The sequence below is a fragment of the Microcaecilia unicolor genome, chromosome 3, assembly GCF_901765095.1.
Source record: "Microcaecilia unicolor chromosome 3, aMicUni1.1, whole genome shotgun sequence".
Taxonomy (NCBI): Eukaryota; Metazoa; Chordata; class Amphibia; order Gymnophiona; family Siphonopidae; genus Microcaecilia; species Microcaecilia unicolor.
In genome coordinates this window covers 507821623-507841170 of record NC_044033.1, presented here as the reverse complement: position 1 = coordinate 507841170, position 19548 = coordinate 507821623, and positions in this window count along the sequence as shown.

The window sequence follows — 19548 nt, the reverse complement described above, 5'->3', positions numbered from 1 at the left end:
AAGGTTCAACCATTCGGGGCCTTACAGTCAACCTATTCACTACCCAACTTTGATCGTTTTTCATATTTCCTGCTTTGCCATTATGTCTGTAGTTTGCCATGGGAGCATTTATACAAAGGCATTCAAGAGACATAAGAACGTAAGAGTAGCCATACTGGGTCAGACTAATGGTCCATTTAGCCCAGTATCTTGTTTTCCAAACAGTGGCCAAGCCAGGTCACAAGTACCTGGCAGAAACCCAAATCATGGCAACATTCCATACTACAAATCCCAGGGCAAGCAGTTGCTTCCCATGTCTGTCTCAATAGCAGACTATGGACTTTTCCTCCAGGAATTTGTCCAAACTTTTTTTAAACCCAGATACACTAACCGCTGTTAACCACATCCTCTGGCAAAGGGTTTCAGAGCTTTACTATTCTTAATGAGGCATTGACACTGGGCTCACAGAAACGAGTCCCCTTGGCTTTCCACCATAAATTTTTCCAGTACTCCATGGAAGAGTTCGACTATGATCGATTATCCTGGTGGTGGTCAGTTGACTTATTGTTTGAGATAACTGGAACCCAGCTTAAAGACTGTGTTCAGAGCATTCAGCGGCAACTTAGTAATACATCCCTTTGAGAGATGCAATATCACTTCGTCCTTCGCTTGCACATCTCTCCAGCGAGGGCACATCAAACAGCGTTTAATGTGACTGGTGCCTGTCCCAAATGTCATCATATTCCAGCTACTCTTGGACATATGCTCTGGACCTGCCCATATATTCAAACATTTTGGAGACAGGTGCTAGGTAATGCTTCAGCTCAATGGGGACACACTATTCTATTACATCCCTCTTTGTTGTTTGCAACTTCCAAACTTTCTAGACCTCTCCCCAGAGGCCTATGAGGTTACTTATGTTATCTGGACTTGATGGTGAAGTGAGCGATTTCAATATATTAGAGAGAGGCCTCAGCCTGCACTTTGGTGACTTGCAGGCTCATTTTCGAAACAGAAGGATGCCCATCTTTCGACACAAATCGGAAGATGGGCGTCCTTCTCACAGGGTCGCCCAAATCGGTATAATTGAAAGCCGATTTTGGGTGTCCCCAACTGCTTTCCATCGCGGGGATGACCAAAGTTCATAGGGGCGTGACGGAGGCGTAGTGAAGGTGGGACTTGAGCGTTCCTAACACATGGGCGTCCTCAACCTATAATGAAAAAAAAAGTGCGTCCCTGATGAGCACTTGGACGACTTTACCTGGTCCTGTTTTTCTTATGACCAAGCCACAAAAAGGTGCCCAAACTGACCAGATGACCACCGGAAAGAATCGGGGATCACCTCCCCTTACTCCCCCAGTGATCACTAACTCCCTTCCACCCTCAAAAACTATCTTTCAAAATATTTTGTGCCAGCCTCTATGCCAGCCTCAAATGTCATACTCAGGTCCATCACAGCAGTATGCAGGTCCCTGGAGCAGTTTTAGTGGGTGCAGTGCACTTCAGGCAGGCGGACCAAGGCCCAACCCCCCTACCTATTACACTTGTGGTGGTAAATGTGAGCCCTCCAAAACCCAGCACAAACCCACTGTACCCACATCTAGGTGCCCCCCCTTCACCTGTAAGGGCTATGGTAGTGGTGTACAGTTGTGGGTAGTGGGTTTGGGGGGGGGGTTGGGGGGCTCAGCACACAAAGTAAGGGCAGTGGTGTAGCTAGGTGGGGCGCAGGGGGAGCATTCGCTCCCCCAAATGGATTTCTAAAAATAAACGGCACCTATGCACATTCGCTGCTGCTCCTGCCTTTCCGTGCGGAGTCCAGTGCAACAAACAGATGCTGGCTCTGAGCCTGCGCCGCTGCCAGACTGTGAGTGATGCCTAGAGTCAGTGACTGCCTGCCCTGCTGCTGCTCTAGCACTGCCGGGAAGGGAACAGAGTGACAGAGCTGCTGAGCTAACCGCGGTGGTGGAGCGGAGGAGGAGAACTTAAGTCATAACCCACTCTCGACGTCGATGATGTTCCTACTTCCTTCGACCTCCAAGTCCTCATCATTTCTTTTCCCGACGGACCCGACCACTTAAATTTCTTAAGCAGCACTGTGGAGGCGGGGCGCAGACTGCAGAGGCAGAGCCAGAGCCAGGCCTAGGCCAGGGGTCATCCTCCTCAGGCCCAGGGGTCGTTGTCCCTCGGGCACACAGTGCAGGTCGGCATGGTGTTCGGCAGGCACCAGTGCAGACTGCCTAAGCCCAGCTGTCAGCACTCGGACACGGAGCCTTTCTCGGCCTCAACTTCAGCTGAGCTCTTCTTGACTCTGACGGTAAGGTAAGGAACCGCCGTGCACTGTGCTGGCTGACTGACTGTGTGTTGTGGGGAATCTGGGCCTCTGCCTGGGGATGGAATTTGGTTCTTCCTCTGTGGCACTAGGTGTTTTGTTTCAGCTAAAAATATCATTCTCAGGGAGGAGAGGAGGGGAGGGAGAGGGGAGGGAGGGGGTGGAGGGTTACAGAAGGCAATTGATGGACATTGGAGAGGAGGGGGTGGGGGTTACACTAGAAGGCAAATCGTTGGACAAGAGGGGGTGGGGGCAGGGCCGCCGAGAGGGGGGGGCAGGAGGGACAAAATTCCCCAGGCCCGGGCCTCCAAGGAGATCTGCAGATCGCCTCCCTGGGGGAATAAATGTGGATTTATTTAAAGAAATTGTTGTCTAGATCTGTATTGGTTGGTTTGGGATTCAACGTTATCATTCTTGAGTTTCCTTTTTTAAGGACTTTGATTCGCAAACTGTCTATAACATCTTTCTCCTCCACCAGGGAGTTACACGTGCTCGTATGGTTTCCTGTGGTTTCCAGCTTGACTTACAGTAGTCCGCTTTTGTGGTCACTTCAAAAACTTTGTATCTGAAGTTGATTAACGTTTTAAACAATGAGTTCAAGCAATGCAAAAAAAAAAAAGAAACTTTCCGGATGGGATAGAGTCAAACTTAAAGCTGACAAGGACCGTGAAAAAGAACTAGCTAAGTGTCAGCGCATTGATGATTTTTTTTTTCATCGAGCTAGCTCTCAAGACGTTGGTGCTGCTATTCCTAACAATTGTGAAGCAATTCAGGCACAAACTGATGCTGCTGGTGACTCAAGTGAACTGCGTCTTGAAGTTCCAACAGTCTCTGTAAACACTGAGTCTGAGAGTGAAACTCATAATGAAAATGAGGAAGAAGCAGCTCGGTCTATGAATTCCAACACATCCATTTCTGCTCGAAGTGGCACCAGCTTATCCTGTGGAGAACTGCCTGACAGCCAGTGGCGTACCAAGGGGGGGGGGTGGTGGGGGCGGTCCACCCCGGGTGCGCGCCGCTGGGGGGGGGTGCCGCGCGCCTGTCGGCTCTTCGTTTTCATGCTCCCTTTGCCCCGGAACAGGTTACTTCCTGTTCCGGGGCAGAGGGAGCATGAAAACGAAGAGCCGGCAGGCGCGCGGCACCCCCCCCCAGCGGCGTGCACCCGGGAGGGGGGGTTCTTTCACCGGGAGATCGGGGGTTCTTTCACCAGGGGGGGGTGGCGTCGCGCTGTTCCGGGGGGGGGGCGCTGCACCCGGGGGGCGGGGCGCATCGGCGATCCGCCCCGGGTGTCAGCCCCCCTAGGAACGCCACTGCTGACAGCACTTTTTTCCCATCGAATGATGATAGTGAAAATGAAGAAAGAGAGTGGAGGAGTGGCCTAGTGGTTAGGGTGGTGGACTTTGGTCCTGAGGAACTGAGTTGGATTCCCACTTCAGGCACAGGCAGCTCCTTGTGACTCTGGGCATCACTTAACCCTCCACTACCCCATGTAAGCTGCATTGAGCCTGCCATGAGTGGGAAAGCGTGGGATACAAATGTAACAAAAATAAAATAGATACTATTGGAGATTCTACATGGAATGTTAATACTATTGGAGATTCTACATGGAATGTTGCTATTCCACTAGCAACATTCCATGTAGAAGGCTGCGCAGGCTTCTGTTTCTGTGAGTCTGACAACGTCAGACTCACAGAAGCAGAAGCCTGCGCGGCCACATTGGTGATCTGCAAGGGCCGACTTCTAGTGGAATAGCAACATTCCATGTAGAATCTCAAATAGTAGCAACAGTGGAGGAGTGGCCTAGTGGTTAGGGTGGTGGACTTTGGTCCTGAGGAACTGAGTTTGATTCCCACTTCAGGCACAGGCAGCTCCTTGTGACTCTGGGCAAGTCATTTAACCCTCCATTGCCCCATGTAAGCCGCATTGAGCCTGCCATGAGTGGGAAAGTGTGGGGTACAAATGTAAGAAAAAATAGTAGAACCTAACTCTGATCCATTTGGCAGTGAGAACAAGGAAGAAGAGGAAACTACAGTTAGAACAGTACTTTGTGAATGTATTGATACAAAAGTGGACTTTCCAACAGATCCATATTTATTTCAAAATAAATCCATCACACCTCCTCTGATGCGAGCATTACTCCAACAGGGTCCTTGTCAACCAGGACTGAAAAAGAACGTTGTATTTCCTAAGGGCAAAGATGGGCGGCACTTTAGTACCTTATGGCCGTGAAAATGATAGACAGTGGTTAGTATATTCACCCAGATCAAATGCAATGTTTTGCTTCTAATGTTGGTTATTCTCAGGTGATTCATGTTCAGATAACCGTACGTGGAACAATCCTGAAAAGGGTTGCAAACATTTTAACAAGGGCGTTGACAAAATTTGTTTTTAGTTTGTTGACCAAAGAAATAATTTTTATTGTTATGTCCTATTATAGTTTGTATGTGACTTGTTCCCCGCTTAGACTTCCATAGATATTCAGCGCTACGTACGTCTAGTAGCGCTTTAGAAATGATAAGTACTAGTAGTAGTAGTAGATATAGCGGGTTATAAATAAAGTTTTATTATTATTTCTTATTATTGGGAGAGTCATGGAATAGGTGGCAATGTGTGAAGGGAACTGACTTGGACGTAGAATCAAAGGCAATTCAATCTTCACTAGCCTCACAGGCAGGGGCGTAGCTACGTGGGGCTAGATTTGTCCCTGCCCCCCACCGCCAACCTCTTTGAACCCCCTCCCGCCGCCAACCCTCCCCTGCCGCTGTCGCCATCGGGTGCCTTTGCTGGCGGGGGCCGAAGTCCTCTTCTCTGGCGTGGCCGTGTTGCTGATCTGCAAGGGCAGGCTTCTGTTTTTGTGAGTCTGACGTCCTGCATGTATGTGCAGGACGTCAGACTCACAGAAACAGAAGCCTGCCCTTGCAGATCAGCAACGTGGCCATGCCGGAGAAGAGGACTTCGGTTGGCGGGACCCCCACCAGCAAAGGTACCTGATGGCAGCGGCGGGAAGAGGGGGTCGAAAGGGTTGGCGCCGGGGGGGGGGGGGGTCAAAAGTGGTGGCAGCAGCAAGGGGGGGTCAAAAATGGCTGCAGGGGGGTTAGTGGCACCGGGGGGGGGGGGGCTAAAATGTGCCCCCTCACCTCGGGCTCTGGACCCCCCTCCCGCCAAAGTCTGGCTACGCCCCTGCTCACAGGTTCTGTAAATACAGAATTATGATACAATGGGCAAGTTCTCTCACTCACAGCCCTTTTTGAGAGTCCATGGGTAGGCACATAAGATGAAGCATATTCCATAGGAAGGACACTAACAAGAAATTAGAAGATGCACAAGACATGGCCACCTGGAATGGAAACACAAGCACAGAGCAGGGGAACATGAGCACAGGCACAGGAAACCAGAAATCAGAGCTAGCTGGAAACCCAGGAAAGAGACAAGAACTAAGGAACCACAGATGTCATGAGTATCACAGTTAGGGGCGCTTTTACTAAGCCATGTAAGTGTGTATGCATGCCCAATGAGCACCAAAATGGAGTTACCGCCCGGCTACCGCATGGCTCTTGCGGTAATTTCATTTTTGGTGCGTGTCCAGTACGCGCGTCCGAAAATTAGGACGTGAATATTGGACATGCACCAAGTGACATTTGATGCGCATAGGTCATTAACGCCCACTTACCACATGAGTCTTTACTGCTAGGTCAATGACCCAAAATGGGTGCGCGGCAATTTTGAGTGTCTATTTTCTGCAAAAAGTTTTTAAAAGTCTTTTTTACAGGTGCGCTGAAAAATGGATCGCACGCACCCAAAATCTGCGCCTACACTACCGCAAGCCATTTTTCAATGCACCTTAGTAAAAGGACCCTTTAATGAGCCAGTGCTGGGCATATAAACCCTGCTCTCTGGGCTGGGTCTAGAAGGGGCCAATCAGACACCACACACAGAGGCAAACAGCATTAGGAACAAGAGAGCACAACGATCCCATGAGGAAACAAAGAATGGGACCACAACTCCTAATACAATTAGGGAGGCTCATACCCAACACTGGTTAATACTGGCTCCCTGCTGGCCCTGACACAATGTCCTATTGTTGAATGGGAAAAGATTAAAAGATATGTGTGGCGAAACAGGGGGTTTACAAACCTGTGAACTGTAATAATATTTTCATAAAAGCAAGAATAATAATTTGTACTTGTTGTTCAATCGAAATGGAATCAATTAATTTAGAGGGAGGAAAAGACCTCAGATGCTTGGCTTATTGTCTATATTATTACAACCGGAACAGCCGGCCGAACATCCTCATCGGCCAGAAAAACCTCCTCTAATTATTTTTGAAAATTTTTAATTATTAGTAATTAAATCTTTATTGATCAATCACTTTAGTTGCTTGCATGTCATGAAGACAATAATTTTCAATTCAAATCTTAGAACTTGAAGAGCGCTTATCTGTGTCAGAGAAGTCTGTTTCTTGCTTATTCGGTTTGCTCAACAGAGCACCTCCGTTTCACAATGTGCTTCTTCGGGAGCTAAACCTCTGGCTTTATTTTCTTAAAAAGCAGTTAGAGTTCCTTCAAGTACATCTCTATGGAATTTAACATGGTTGGAGAAGTTCCTGGCAGGAAATTCTTGGTAGGACGACTCGGGGTAAGTGACACGAAATTCGACTACTTTTTGGGATCCTGCCAGGTCCTTGTGACCTTGATTGGCCATTTTTGGAAAGAGGATACTGGGCTTGATGGACCTTTGGTAGAACACCCTTTACAGAATACTAGCTTAGCTTGCCTTTCGTGCCTAACTTTGGGCGCAAGTTCTTATGTCTTCCAAAGGCTGGCGTAAATGCTTGTACCCAACTAATGGCAGTTAGGTGTAGAATGCAGGTATTCTAGAACATCGTGTCTATATTCTGGGAACGCCCTTAACCCTTCCATGATCACACCTCCTTTTGTGTTGCACACTATGGAGTCCTTTTACTAAGGTGCACTAAAAAATGGCCCGCAGTAGTGTAGGTGCGTGTTTTGGACATGCACAGATCCATTTTTCAGTGCACCTGTAAAAATGAATTTTTTAAAAAAATTTTTGCCTGAAAATGGACGTGCGGCAAAATGAAAATTGATGTACATCCATTTTGGGTCTGAGATCTTACCACCAGCCATTGACTTAGCGGTAAGGTCTCATGCATTAACCGGATAGTAACAGTCTACGTGCGTCAAATACCTTTTACCGTCCGGTAGCGTCGCGTGCTAGAAAATAAACATTATTTTCTGGTGTGCTTAATGGATGCGTGTCACAAATGAAATTACCGCCCGGGCCACGCGGTAGCTGGGTGGTAGCTCACAATTGGCGTATGTTGGGTGCGCAAAGGCGCTTATGCAGCTTAGTAGAAGGGCCCCTATGAAAGTTAGGTGTGCATGTTCTAGAATAGAGCATAGGGCAGATTACTTTATATTTGACACTTGTATCCCATACTAGCCTCATGAGTTCACAGTGGCTTACAAAGTAAGAGACCGGGCATCACCAGGAAATTAATAAACACTATGCGTAGTTCCTAATTACGACCAATTAAGTTATTGTTAACACCATTTATTGATTATTACACTATTGATTATTACACTTATTAATTAGCTAATTAGTTAATGTGCAGAGCTGCAATCTACACTCAAACTTGAATGATCAACCTTGGGTAATCTATACAAGAAGACTGTAAAAAGAGTGGAATAAGTCAGCCACTGTGTCCAAGACCAAAGTTTATTCTTCAAAAGAGATGTGTTGACGCACCAATCCAACACGGACCATGTTTTGACATACAGAGCCTTCATCAGGGGTTCTTAATAAAAAGAAAACATAAATATGTAAAAACAATATATATATTTACTGGGGAGGGGGTTGCAGTCTGTGTGATATATATATATGAACAATTATATTAAAGTTAAAAGAGCAACAACTCATGCATTAAAAGCATATACTTAACAATTAATCTTGGATTACATTTATTTTATTGTTACATTTGTACCCCACACTTTCCCACTCATGGCAGGCAATGGAGGGTTAAGTGACTTGCCCAGAGTCATAAGGAGCTGCCTGTGTTGGGAATCGAACTCAGTTTCTCAGGACCAAAGTCCACCACCCTAACCACTAGGCCACTCCTCCACAACACATGATCCTAGGATACTATAAAGTAAAATTACAATTACAATACACAAGCTACCACATAAGACAATAAAACAATAACTACAATTTATATGGGAATGGGACTTAATATACTGCCTTTCTGTGGTTTATCCAACTACATTCAAAGCGGTTTACATATTATATACAGGTACTTATTTGTACCTGGGGCAATGGAGGGTTAAGTGACTTGCCCAGAGTCACAAAGAGCTGCAGTGGGAACTGAACCCAGTTCCCCAGAATCAGAGTCCGCTGCACTAACCACTTGGCTACTCCTCCAACTTATAAACAAACAAATGACACATAAAAATTCTAAAACAAACAGCACAAAAATTGTATAAAACTGAAAATGTACCTCTAGAGCCAGCAAATCAATTATGAAAAAAGATGGTCATATTCAAAGTGTCTGTCAGGTATACATATAAAGTATCACATACAATGAGTTTATCTTGTTGGGCAGACTGGATGGACTCTACAAGTCTTTATCTGCTGTCATCTACTATGTTTAACAATACTATAAAAGAAGACTAAAAGGGCATTAAAAGGCATTAGTCTGCCATAGAGATTTCCATACTACATATGCCAATCAACTTAAATATGGTATAAAATAACCATAAAGGAGCTCGTATCCCAAACATGTCACATAATAAAGGTTAATGCATAACCAGATTATACCATTTGAATTGTGTGCATTGAATGAAGAAATGAAAGACAGATGGGCACTAAGAGGGCCATAAAAACTATTAGAACTAATAAAAACTAAAGAATATCCAATATAAGGCGGTAGAACGAGAGGACATGAAATGAGATTGAAGGGGGGCAGACTCAGGAAAGATGTCAGAAAGTATTTCTTCACGGAGAGGGTGGTGAACGCTTGGAATGCCCTCCCGCGGGAGGTGGTGGACATGAAAACGGTAACGGAATTCAAACATGCGTGGGATAGGCTAAAAGGAATCCTGTGCAGAAGGAATGGATCTACAGAAGCTTAGCTGAAATTGGGTGGCGGGGGGAAGAGGGGTTGGTGGTTGGGAGGCGAGGATAGGGGAGGGCAGACTTATACGGTCTGTACCAGAGCCGGTGATGGGAGGCGGGACTGGTGGTTGGAAGGCGGGAAATACTGCTGGACAGACTTATACGGTCTGTGCCCTGAAAAAGACAGGTACAAATCAAGGTAAGGTATACACATATGAGTTTATCGTGGGCAGACTAGATGGACCGTGCAGGTCTTTTTCTGCCGTCATCTACTATGTTACAATCCAGCTTATAATCGAAAGACAAAAACGCCTATATTGCGACCCAAATCGGGAGATGGGCGTCTTTTTCCCGTGGGTGCCCAAATCGGTATAATGGAAAGCCGATTTTGGGCGTTTTCAACTGCACTCCGTCGCAGATGCGGACAAAGTTGATGGGGGCGTGTCAGAGGTGTGGTGAAGGCGGATCTGGGGCGTGGTTATCGGCTGAAGAGAGATGGGCGCCTTTCGCCGATAATGGAAAAAAAGTATGCGTTTGTAGCTAGAATTTAGGGCACTTTTCCTGGACCCTGTTTTTTCACGAATAAGGCCCCCAAAAGTGCCCTAAATGACCAGATTACCCCCAGACGGAATCGGGGATGACCTCCCCTGACTCCCCCAGTGGTCACTAACCCCCTCCCACCACAAAAAATGATGTTTCACAACTTTTTATTTTCACCCTCAAATGTCATACCCACCTACCTGGCAGCAGTATGCAGGTCCCTGGAGCAGTTGTTAGGGGGTGCAGTGGACTTCATGCAGGTGGACCCAGGCCCATCCCCCCCCCCTACCTGTTACAATTGTGCTGCTTAATGATTAGTCGTCCAACCCCCCCCCAAACCCACTGTACCCACATGTAGGTGCCCCCCCTTCACCCCTTAGGGCTATAGTAATGGTGTAGTGTTGTGGGCAGTGGGTTTTGAGGGGGATTTGGGGGGCTCAACACACAAGGGAAGGGTGCTATGCACCTGGGAGCTCTTTTACCTTTTTTTTTTTTTTGTAAAAGTGCCCCCTAGGGTGCCCGGTTGGTGTCCTGGCATGTGAGGGGGACCAGTGCACTACAAATCCTGGCCCCTCCCACGAACAAATGCCTTGGATTTATTCGTTTTTGAGCTGGGCGCTTTCATTTTCCATTATCGCTGAAAAACAAAAACGCCCAGCTCACAAATTGTCGAATAAAACATGGACGTCTATTTTTTTCGAAAATACGGTTCGGTCCGCCCCTTCACGGACCCGTTCTCAGAGATAAACACCCATGGAGATAGACGTTTTCGTTCGATTATGCCCCTCTATGTTACTATATAAGACTCACATAAACCTCACAGCATCACAGCATTACATGTTCTCAAAGTTCTACGTACAAACTTGACGTTAAAAAGACCCAACATAAAAATATCTTAGGATAAACGTTCAAGAGGTGACATCATGGTTTGAAACCCCGTAATGAAAATGTGTTGGCTGCTTTCGTTGGGTTTCTACATGAACCAACGCTCTAACTTTTAAAACACAAAGTGGTCAATAGGGGAGCCTTGAACACAAAAGCTCACCAAAATCTCTCAATGTCTCTACTGTATCATGTCTCAAAAAAAACGCATCTGAAAGTCACTATAAAATGAAGTCGTCAAAATACTTATCAGAATAAATATTCAAAAGATGACGTCAGTATTCTCAAAACATCCCAGGACAGCAAATAAAAATTCCGTATATTGCATATACATTGGGGGAACATCATTTCTAAGAAAACATAAATACAAAACAAGGATTACTGTATAACCAATTAATCCATTGAGAAACCTGTGTATTCTAACTACGCCACAGTGACCACCCTGAGACGCTAAACATACCGAGTGTAAACATCAAAACTTATAGTTTATTGTCTCCAAAGGGCGAATGAAGACATAAATGAACACTGGGATTTTGTTTTGTCTTTTTGCAGTCTGTGTGATTTTATGGAAGATTTGTGTTCTCTGTCCTTTTGTTCCAACCTATTCAGAATCCAGAGGTTAGTGAAGTTCTGTCCTTTCAGCATCTGACAGGGTCATTTCAGCGGAAGACAGGCAGCTTTTTTACACAGTGTTAAAGCACAGACTGGAAGCTTTATCTCCACGAATTTCAGGAACATTTCCTCAGTTAGGCAGCAGGAAGATATTCGGATGGATTGGGAGACTCAGGCTCCGATGCACAAAAGTCCCCGTAAAATACCATGTAATGGTAAATGGTAACGGTAAATCGATTTTCTATCCCACTATTACCTCACAACTTTTTATGAATCCAGTTTCATTTGACCGGGAAAGGACTTATCAAGGATCTGGGGTTCCTAGCCCATTATAAACCATAAAGCTGTATTTCTCTGTTGGTCACCCTCCCCTCACCTATCCACACCCATCCTGTTAGAATATCAATGATATGCTTTGATGTCCCCATGCATACCTCCGACCCACCCCCATCCTCTGTTGATCACCCCACCCCTCACCTATCCACACCCATCCTGTTAGAATATCAATGATATGCTTTGATGTCCCCATGCATACCTCCTACCCATCCCCATCCTCCCACCCTGTCAGACTGTCATAGTAATGCTTGAATGTTTTCACTTATATACACTGTCAGCTAGCACATTTGCTTATTTCCGATCTGAGTGAGAAGGGCAACCTTCGAAAGCTAATCAAGAAATGTATTAAGTTATGTCCAATAAAAAAGGTATCATCTTATTTTCTTTTCCATGTTTTATTTTGTTCGATTTCTATTGATAACCTTAAGAGTGGACTAACACGGCTACCACACTCCTCTATTTGACTGGGAAGAAAGGGCATAATAATAAATTTAGTAAATAAGAGAAAAAAAATAGTAAGATCAGTAATTAGCGTGGGATACATATTTCTGAAAGAGGGTTTTCACATATTTCTTAAAAAGAATATACCGTGTTTCCCCGAAAATAAGACACTGTCTTATATTAATTTTTGCTCCCAAAGATGCACTAGGTCTTATTTTCAGGGGATGTCTTATTCGGGAGTAGTTGGGGGACTATGGCGGTCGGGAACAGTATTGAAGTGGGGGGCGGTATCCTGCAGGAGTAGGCCGTGGCTCGCCTATCTGCCCACAGAGCCACCCTGGCCGGGCTGGGAATGGAGGAGGGGTATGAACTAGGGAAGGTAATGGAATGTGGGGCCAGGCTGCTCTGGCTGGGGGTCTCGGGAGGTTGTGAGAGGGCTTAGGGCGCAGGATCATCCCTATCGTATTACAAACGGTAGCTGCGCTCCTCCTGTACATTCGCAACACTTTCCATCCTTCTAGTCTGACTTAGCCCTTGGGCGATGGAGCAGCGCCGAAAGGGCTCAGTTACTCATTTTCTTTTCTTTTATTATTTCTGCAAGGGGGATGTTTCTTTTCTTTCCGGGCTCACTTACCGGTAGTTGATCTTCACAAAAGTGTGAAGGAGGATGGTAGGAGTCCGCTGGACGATAGATTTTCCACCTCAGTCTTGTTTCTTTAATGTTATTTCGTCTTTGGGTTGCAGCGAAAAAAATTAAGGTTTTTGTGTCCATGTCCCATCGGGGCCAAACAAAAACTTTGCTAGGTCTTACTTTCGGGGGAGGCCTTATATTTAGCAATTCAGCAAAACCTCTATTAGGTCTTATTTTCAGGGGGTGTCTTATTTTTGGGGAAACAGGGTAGGACTGAGAAGATTTAAATATAGGTGAAATCATAGTCCATAATCTTGCTGCTTGAAATGCCAACCCTAATTCAAAGAGATGTAAAAGAATAACCTACAGTACCAGTACATCTTGTTCTCAAAGCATAAATGAATGTAAAGTGTGGATGTAGATAGTCTGGTGCCAAGCCATCTAGAAGTTTAAAGAGAAAACAGGCCAATTTGAAATAGATTCTAGCCTCAATAGGCAACCAGTGTAATGATAAATAGCCGGAAGTGATCCTATCAAAATTTAGACCATCCGAAAATCATTCAAACTGCTTTATTCTGTATCGTTTGCAGTCTCCTCACCAAACTTTTGTTACATCCGAAATATACCAGGTTACAATAATCCAACTGAGAAACTAAAAGGGACTGAACCAGTATTCTAAAACTAGTAAAAAAAAGACCCGTTTCTGGAGCCAATGAAATGGGCGCTAGCAAGGCTTTCCTGTGCCCCCCCTCCCACCCGTCGTCGATGTTGGTGAATTGCTCCGCCTCCGCCCTCAACGTCCTTTCCCCTGTCCTCCAGGCTCCATCCACCCATGTCCAGCAGTGACCCTCCTTTCCCCTGCCCTGCATGCACCCATGTCCAGCAGTGACCCTCCTCTCCCCTGCCCTGCATGCACCCATGTCCAGCAGTGACCCTCCTCTCCCCTGCCCTGCACCCATATCCAGCAGTGACCCTCCTCTCCCCTGCCCTGCATGCACCCATACCCAGCGACCCCTTCCATCCACCCATGCCCAGCAGCGACTCCCTTTTCCCCCCTTCCAACCCCTCCCGAGTTGTTTGGCGAATTCTTCTCCTCCCTGCTCTCTCCCGATCTGGTCCCTCACCGCCCGCTTGTTCTTTGAATTCTTCAGGGCAGGCAGTCTTGCCTGCCCGCTTCCAGCGCTGACTGTCCCCCGCTGCCAATTCGTGCTTCAAAATGGCCGCTGAGACTTCAGCAGAAGTCTCGTGAGGCCGCCTCTGGAAGTCTCGGCGGCCATTTTTAAAGCGCGAACCGGCAGGGGAGGACAGTCAGTGCTGGAAGCGGGCAGGCAAGACTGCCTGCCCCGAAGAATTCAAAAAACAAGCGGGCGGTGAGGCGGATCCGGAGGGAGGGAGGAGAGCCAGAGCCGGTGCGAGCCGGCTCCAGTACACCACTGGGTATGAGTAGCTGCACATCACCCGCATAGATGTAGAACTGAGTGTCCATTGACTGAATCAGCTCATCTAGTGGCTTGAGGTAGATATTGAACAGACTAGGTGACAGTATCGATCCTTGTGGTACCCCACAGATCAGTGCTCATGGTGGCGATGAGTTGCTGCCAAACATTATGGATTGTTGCATTCTGATAGATAGGATCTGAACCAAGCAAGTACTGTTGCAAAGCGCTGATAAGGAAGGCAAAGAAGGACTTTGAAAAAAAGATTGCGTTGGAGGCAAAAACATATAGTAAACTTTTTTTTAGGTATATTAAAAACAGGAAGCCGGCAAAAGAATCGGTTGGACCGCTAGATGACCGAGGGGTAAAAGGGGCGATCAGGGAAGACAAAGCCATAGCGGAGAGATTAAATGAATTCTTTGCTTCGGTCTTCACTGAGGAAGATTTGGGAGAGATACCGGTGCCATTTAACCCTATTCTCTGTTTTCTATCGTTTAAACCAGTTTTTAATCCATAATAGGCCATTTCTTCTTATCCCATGACTTTTTAATTTTCTCAGGATTCTTTCTTGAGGTACTTTGTCGAATGCCTTTTGAAAATCCAGATACAAAATTATGATAAGCGATACTAGTAGTATTAAACTTATTCCTCTCTCTGCAGTATTATTATTAAATCAGTATGCTTCCAGCTAGTGGTTGCCTGCCAAAATAGCTAGTGTTCCTAACACAGAATAATAAATACACAGACCTTGAAGTTAAATGGCCCACAAAAGTCATTTGCCTTGACACTCTGTGACACTGTGATCACAACACCATACATTATCTGCATATCTCGCTCTTTCCTCCTCTCTCTCTCTCTCTGTCTATATCTCACTTTTGTGCCAGCTGGAAAACTGATAATTGCCAGTAAAGTTATTAATGCTGCACAGGCAGGAAGCCTTTTTCAGTTGACAGGAAGTTGTAGATTTACCAAGGGGTAGACTTGGGAGAAGTGTGAGGAAATATTTTCTCAGATATTGTTTGTTTGTTTACCTCAGAATTACTGATTAAAATAGTTCCAGTTTCCCTGTTAGGATGTTCATCTCATTTGCAAAACCGATTGACGTTATGCCTACCTTCTTTTAAGAATGTTTGGGGTTTTTTTTAGACTTGCTAGCTCTATGTGGAGGGGCATAATAGAAGGAAAACGTCTATCTCCATGGGTGTTTATCTCCGAGAACGGGTCCGTGAAGGGGCGGACCGAACCGCATTTTCGAAAAACATGGACATTTATCTTTTTTTGAGCTGGGCGTTTTTGTTTTTCAGCGATAATGGAAACCGAAAGCGCCCAGCTCAAAAACGAATAAATCCAAGGCACTTGTTCGTGGGAGGGGCCAGGATTCGTAGTGCACTAGTCCCCCTCACATGCCAGGACACCAACCGGGCACCTACATGTGGGTACAGTGGGTTGTGGGGGGGGGGGGGGTTTGGAGGGCTCCCATTTACCAGCACAATTGTAACAGGTGGGGGGGGATGGGCCTGGGTCCACCTGCCTGAAGTCCACTGCACCCCCTAATAACTGCTCCAGTGACCTGCATACTGCTGCCAGGGAGGTGGGTATGACATTTGAGGGTGAAAATAAAAAGTTGTGAAACGGCATATTTTGTGGTGGGAGGGGGTTTGTGACCACTGGGGGAGTCAGGGGAGGTCATCCCCGATTCCCTCCAGTGGTCATCTGGTCATTTAGGGCACTTTTTGGGGCCTTATTCGTGGAAAAACAGGGTCCAGGAAAAGTGCCCTAAATTCTCGCTAAAAACGCATATTTTTTTTCCATTATTGGCGAAAGGCGCCCATCTCTGATTGCCCGATAACCACGCCCCAGTTCCGCCTTCACCACGCCTTCGACACGCCTCCATCAACTTTGTCCGCATCCGCGACGGAGTGCAGTTGAAAACGTCCAAATTCGGCTTTCGATTATACCGCTTTATTCGTTTTTGTGAGATAAACGTCTATCTCCCGATTTGGGTCGCAATATAGGCGTTTTTCTCTTTCGATTATAAGCTGGATAGTCATCTAAGGTGGTTTCTCTGTGCAATTTGTTTCCGATTTGGATTAGACTAGAGAGAAACTACTCACTGTTCAGGAAGAATATGGTTTTGTTTCCTAGTAGAACTACTGATTTGAGGAGTTGAGGCAAATGCTTTTATCTTTATTGCCTTGTACACCACATTGAACTCTGAGAAGAGGATATACCCCCAGATTCTATATAGCGTGGCAAGAGACCCGGGACGAAATCCAAGCGTATTTTGTAACAACGTGTGTAACTTAGAGGGGGATAATCGAATGGGGACGCCCATCTCTAAGGGCACCCATCTCTAAGGATGGTCCTGTAAAGGGGCGGAGCAACACGCATTATCGAAACAAGATGGACGTCCATCTTTCGTTTCGATAATACGGTCGGGGACGCCCAAAATCATGAAATTTAGGTCGACCTTAGAGATGGTCGTCCCCGGTTTTTGGCGATAATGAAAAGCGAGGACGTCCATCTCAGAAACGACCAAATCCAAGCCATTTGGTCATGGGAGGAGCCAGCATTTGTAGTGCACTGCTCCCACTAACTGAATGGAAAAAGCCCTTCCCTTACCGATCCGGAAGGGAATGGGCATGCACGAAGGAAATTGCATGCAAACGAGCTGCTTGCTGTTAGCTCATTTGCACATGATTTCCTTCCTAAGGAGGGGAAGACGGCAGTTGAGGATGTTTGTAAGAAGGATGTCTATGCTTGCTATGCCTCTGACACCCTGTTTATTTATTTGGATTCACAAATAGCAGCAGTGGGATTTGAACCAGCCACTTCTAGCTTGCAAGACCAGTGCTCTAACCACTAGGCCACTCTACCACTACTCCATTCCCTTGAAATTTGGCCATCCCTGTGGGGGGCCGTTGAGGACGTCCAAAATGGTTGAAAGAAGAATGTCCATGCCTTCGTTATGCCTCCACCGACACAAACATGCCCCCCCACCAGGGACCTGCATACTGACCCCCCACATGAATGGCCAAATTTCAAGGGTGTGGAATGGAGTGGCAGAGTGGCCTGGTGGTTAGAGCACTGGTCTTGCAATCCAGAAGTGGTCAGTTCAAATCCCACTGCTACTACTTGGGACCCAAAATCCAAATAAATAAAGGTGTCAAAGGCATGAATGACCTTCTCACAAAAACATCCACATTTTGGACATCCTCAACTGCCGTTGCAGGGACGGAGGCATAGCGAAGGACATACTCTAAAAAGACAAAGGTTTTTGAAGTTGTTTTTTCGGGGTGGGAGGTGGTTAGTGACCACTGGGGAAGTCAGGGGAGGTCATCCCCGATTCCCTCCGGTGGTCATCTGGTCAGTTATGGCACCTTTTTGATGCTTGGTCGTGAAAAAAAATGGACCAAGTAAAGTCGGCCAAATGCTCGTCAGGGACGCCCTTCTTTTTTCCATTATCGGCCGATGATGCCCATCTGTTAGCCACGCCCCCGTCCCGCCATCTGTACACTGCCAACATGCCCTCTTGAACTTTGGTCGTCCCCACAATGGAAAGCAGTTGAGGATGCCCAAAATCGGCTTTCGATTTTGCCAATTTGGGTGACCTTAGGAGAAGGATGCCCATCTCCCGATTTGTGTCAGAAGATGGGGGCCCTTCTCCTTCGAAAATAAGCAGGTTAGTGGACTTAACAAGCCAATCGGCATTGCTAACAGCACTTAACAAGCAATAATGAGCACTAATTGTCAATAATTAGAATTTACGTGCACAACTCCCTAAGCATATTCTGTAATGAACTGCGCCTAAATTTTAATGCGTGCAGGCAAAAAAGGGGTGTGGTTATAGGCGGGGAAATGGGTGTTTCATGGGCGTTCCAAAATTTACACGCACTATTATAGAATATAGCCCTCTGCGCCTAAATCTACGTGCCAGGATTTATGCCACATTTTCTTTGGCATAAACGGAGGCACATATTTTTATGCACCAGGATATCAACTAAGCGTATTCTATAAACCATGCCCAAATCTAGGCACTGCTTATAGAATACGCTTAGGCGGAAATGTTTTCTGTGCAGATTTTCTGGGCACCATATATAAAATTTCCCCCATAGCAGTTAATGAGAATTGTTTTGATTTGATTTGGTTTGATATATGCCCTATGTTTATAATCTTAGCATGTTTATAATTTATTTATTTATTTGTAGCATTTGTATCCCACATTTTCCCACCAATTTGCAGGCTCAATGTGGCTTACATTTGCCGTAATGGCGGTTGCCATTTCCGGGTAACAGAATTACAGATGGTATTACGTTTAGGTATATACATATATGGTAACATACATGGAACATAATATATAGAATAGATCATGGTATATATATATATACCATGTGCATACATACATGGTATGGAAGAGTGTATTATGGTATTGCATGAAGGTTCCTAAGTAATAGATCGGATTGTATTATACATTAGGACTTTGACTATAGAGAGACCCTGTTCGTCATAAGGTTTAAGGTGATAGTGCTTGATCATTAATAGCATAGAGTTTAAGCAGTCGTGCGATGAAACTTTGGTTTTGTGTAGATCGTGTATAATGTTATTATTTAGTGTTCAAGATGGGTGCTTTTGATATGCCTTCTTGAAAAGATCTGTTTTCAGTAGCTTTCGAAAGATGGTTAGGTCTTGCGCTGTTTTTATGGCCTTCAGTAGTGCGTTCCATAGCTGTGTGCATATGTATGAGAAATTGGTTGCATATGTGGATTTATATTTTAGACCTTTACAGTTAGGGTAGTGACCTTAGCATGACCTTAAAGCTTCCAAACAGGTAGAAATGGCGACGGTCAAAGCCAGAAGGATGCTTGGGTGCATAAAGAGAGGCATGACCAGCAGGAAAAAGGAGGTGATAGTGCCGTTGTATAAGTCTCTAGTAAGGCCCCATTTGGAGTATTGCGTGAAGTTCCAAAGACCGCACTTACGGAAAGATATAAACAGGATGGAGTTGGTCCAGAGGGTGGCTATGAAATTAGTAAGTGGTCTTGAATGCAAAAATTATAGAGACAGGCTTATGAACCTCAACATGTATACGCTGGAAGAGAGGAGGGAGAGAGGAGACATGATAGAAATGTTTAAATATCTCAAGGGGATTTATGTACAGGAAGAGAGCCTTTTTCAAATGAAGGAGAGCTCTGGAATGAGGGTGCATGTGACAAAGTTAAGAGGGAATAGGCTTA